We start from the raw sequence: 4,131 nt of genomic DNA, 5'->3' as shown, positions 1-4,131 counted from the left end.
ATCAACAAAGTGTTTATAATGCCATGGCTAATTGATTTCAAGGTCCTTTGTCTCCCTTGTCTTCAAATATATGAAGTGTAAAACAAGACTATAAATGATAAAATTCAAAGATAAAGGTGAGGTTATCAAGTTTATAGTATTATCAAAATCTTGATTGGGGTATATAGGTTTACAAAGTTTATTTGGTAGTTTATGCACATTTACAAGTTTAAAGTTCAAATTTGGAAGTTTATAGTTGAAGACTTGATTTTGAATTTCCCAAAGATGCAAAATCTTATTAGTAGTTTTTATATTCATATACTAATAATAAAGAGTCCAAAATAAGAATGACTGGAGCCTTGAATTACAACTGTAGTGTGCTATGTGCAAGGTACTACATTTGTTGCTCAATATCTCTTTAATCATTATAATCAAGGTCTTGTAGATTTTATGATGGCTATAAATTTACTCAAATCTCATTCTAGCCATCTGTACTTATGAACCCATGGTAATATTAAAATGATTGTTTATGTAACTAAAACCACCACATGCAAGCTTCCTAATGTCATCCATAAATAATAATAACCTATAATAGATTTTATCACAATCTATCTTCTATGTAACTCAAGCTTTTGATTAAGCATTGTTGAAATGTGCAATCAAAGAATGAAATACAATGACACTCTCAATATTATCTCGGTAAAACTTCATCCTTGAATCCAAACATCTCTCAAGGCTCTAATCTCATACATGTTTAGGGAAGTCACATTTCTACATCTAGTTGATTATAGGGTGCAATCCATATATTTTAACTAATAGAATGAAATGTGGTTTATATCGATACTTTAATTTGTTTTGGGTACAGAATGCCATCATCTTAGTCCTATAGAACTCGAGTACTATATGCATAGAAGACTATATAAATCACAATAAGATTTTTTGGCAGTTAGATTTCAATCAATCTCTTCCTCATGTTTTGAGTTTAAAATGAGTCTTATTTTTCTATATAAATAAATGAAAAACTAATCATGCCAAAATACAAAACAAAGACGAGACCAATTGATAGTTTTTTGAGTGATGTGACCAAATCAAGAACCATAACAACAATGATGCCAATTACCATAAGTATAAATAAATTTATTAATTTCATTTAAGAATTTTATACCACCTCTACATATATTGTGTATAGGAAAAGAAAAGTAACTTCCTAGAAAATAGCTTGAATACATATCATAACAATCCCTATTAAAACATATTGTGGTGAAACATTAGAAAACATTAAATATAGAGAGTTATTTATATCTTACTGGAGCTGGATTGCTTGCATTCCCTCTCAAAGACTCCTTTACTTCTTCAGTATCCCACATGATGCAACCTAAAGCTTGGCAGAGGAAGAAAATGACAATAGTGGAGCAAGGAAGAAATAAATAGAATAGTATTTCTTCTCCAGTTTCTGACTCCTGGTTTTGTACTCTCTCGCAAGACAATCGCCTCAATTCTCCATCTCCGTTTGCCTTATGAACATCACCTACCCTTTATGCTTCCAGAGATGTCAATTTCCCGTTCCAAAGATCTCATAGTAATACAGACAGCCAAGTCGGGCAGTGATCATCAAGTCTGGCTTAACAGTTCACACCCACCAATTGCATTTCTTTAACATTTCTTAGCCTATTCAACAAATCGGATTATGCATATCCTACAATCATGGCATCCTCTGATATCACATTTCTTTGAGGAATCCCAGATGCATTCCTTCAAGTCCTTCATATATCCACTCGCTCTATTAACGCTTTTTCCTTTGTTTCTCCCGCTCCAAAGCTGCTTCCAAGTCACCTTTTCTCTCCTAGGCAATCTCTCTCTGTTTTTCTTGCTCTTTCTCACGCCTTCATTTGCATTTCCTCCACTTTTATTATCCACGCTCTCCTCTTTCTAGACCATTAGTTCTGCATTCATCACATTCCATATCTGCAATCCCTTTACCCTGTTGATAATGGTCATTGATGCCCTCTTTATCTGGGCGCCCTCTCCTCTCTAAATTCAGGAATCTATACAGCCTTAACCTTTTGTAATCGTCCATAACCTTCTGAAACCTCTCGTTATTGGGTATCCTAGAGGAATGCTGGTAAAGGTTGTGGAGTCCCATAACTTCACGTGATACTCATGCTTTGTAACATACTCCCATTAATGCCTGCCCAGCAGACCCATAAAGTAGCTCCCTGCTTCATTAAATTGGCATTCGCTGTCATTTTATTTACTGTTTTCATTTACATGTTTTCTTTTCCTCCATGGTGGGATGTCACAGACATCTTCGGGGAACACTGATCCAGGACAGAACAACAATAAAGTTTTCAGTCATGGATGAGCAATACTTGTGAAAGAAACTGGTTACAGAATAACATGACCGTAAGAGAATTGAAGATGATTCCAGTAACTCATCATATGCACTGTCACAACCCGCTCAAGCAGTAAAAAGAAAGTAGCACTCTGAATTACATGCCTTGTACAGCATAAGCAAGGGGAAAGTGCGTAGTGTTTCAATCTGTACCCTTTTCCTTGAAATGCTAAAAGTTGTATGCAGGAAGAATTAGCTCATCCAATATACACAGTTGATGTCTGTGTTTCACAATATACACATTCAATATTATATAAAGTCGAGTATTTAACATGTAACCATAGCATGAGAATGTCATAGATAAAAGTCAGATAAGATTTACATGCACATTGAAACATGTTAGTTGTATGATATTGAGATTAAGGAATCATAGTATGCAACGCTGTTCAAGATCTACTCTCTTTTACATTCATTAGATCCATTTGTTCTAGAATTTTAAAAAAAAATTCTAGTCATTCAAATAAAACTTTGAAACAAAGTTTTTTAGCAGCCAATAAATTCTCCAAATCTCCTAATTACATCTTCATTCGAGTAATCCAAAACCAATAACTTAGAAACAAAAGTTTTTAGAAACCAAGATATTCTCCAAGAATGAAGAAACAACAGTGAATGTGAGCAAGATCATAGAATCTCTCATCTTCTCTATAATCTGGAGGACATTGGCTGGTACTAAATTTTTTGATGATTTGGTAGGCAAGGAGCTCAACCAAATGGTGCAAGAGGTCACAAAGATGATTGGGGCTTTCAACATTGGAGACTTCATTCCTTCCATTGTTTGGATTGATGACTTAAGAGTGGTGTGAAGGGTAAAATGAAGAAAGCCCACAACTTCTTTGATGCAGTTGTTGAGAAGATTATTGATCAACATCTACAAGGGAGTCAGGAAAATGAAAACCATACTAAGGACCTGGTAGATGAGATGGAACAGAATGAAAATGGAATGAAAATCACCTGAGAACACATTAAAGCAACAATCCATGTATGCTCACATCCCTCTCTGTTTGCCTGCTGATATTGACATTTGCTTGAATTATTGGTACCGGCTACTACAGTCTATGAATATTATTTAGTCATGTAGACTAAACTTTTCAATCTATTTTTCAAATCACTTTGTCATCCATCATCAGAAAGAAGGAATAATTTTCTTGAATTTGCTTGCATTATTTATCTTCTTTAATTCAGTGCCAGGGTTTGAAGGAAATTCTGAATATTTGTTTTTTCACTTTTGACAGGACATGTTTCTTGGTGGTTTGGAGACAACAATCAATGCCTTAGAATGGGCAATATGTGAGATGGTGAGAAACCCACATGTTGCCAAGAAGTTACAAGGAGAAATTGAATGTATAGCTGAAAAACAGTGCATGGTGAGAGGATCTGAGCTTGTGGGCATGGAATACCTACAATGTGCGGTGAAAGAGATTTTCAGATTGTACCCTCAAGGGCCCTTAATGCTTCCACATGAAGCCAGAGAAGACTGTACAGTTGCTGGTTACTTTATACCTCACAAGACAGGGCTAATTGTGAATGTGTGGGCGATTGGAAGAGATCCATCAGTGTGAGAAGATTCTTTAATATTCAAGCTTGGGAGATTTATAGGTAAGAATATTGATATCAAAGGGCGAGATTTCGAGGTGTTACTTTTGTTGCAGGAAGGAGAGGAAGCCCTGGTGCTGGATTTGCAATGGCGAACATTGATCTTATTTTGGCTCAGCTGGTGCACTGCTTTGACTAGAATTTGGAAGGCAATGGTGATCCCTTTG

At 35.5% G+C, this 4,131-nt stretch overlaps 1 pseudogene; it reads left to right on the top strand.

Moving 5' to 3' along the window:
* Nucleotides 1-3,182: 3,182 nt before the first annotated feature.
* On the top strand, nt 3,183-3,930 carry LOC149561530 (cytochrome P450 750A1 pseudogene; annotated as a pseudogene).
* Nucleotides 3,931-4,131: the final 201 nt, after the last annotated feature.

The sequence above is a fragment of the Cupressus sempervirens genome, chromosome 4, assembly GCF_028749045.1.
Source record: "Cupressus sempervirens isolate cs-2001-9-10 chromosome 4, ASM2874904v1, whole genome shotgun sequence".
Taxonomy (NCBI): domain Eukaryota; kingdom Viridiplantae; phylum Streptophyta; class Pinopsida; order Cupressales; family Cupressaceae; genus Cupressus; species Cupressus sempervirens.
The sequence above is the reverse complement of the archived record's forward strand: the minus strand, read 5'-3'. Positions and strand labels throughout refer to the sequence as shown.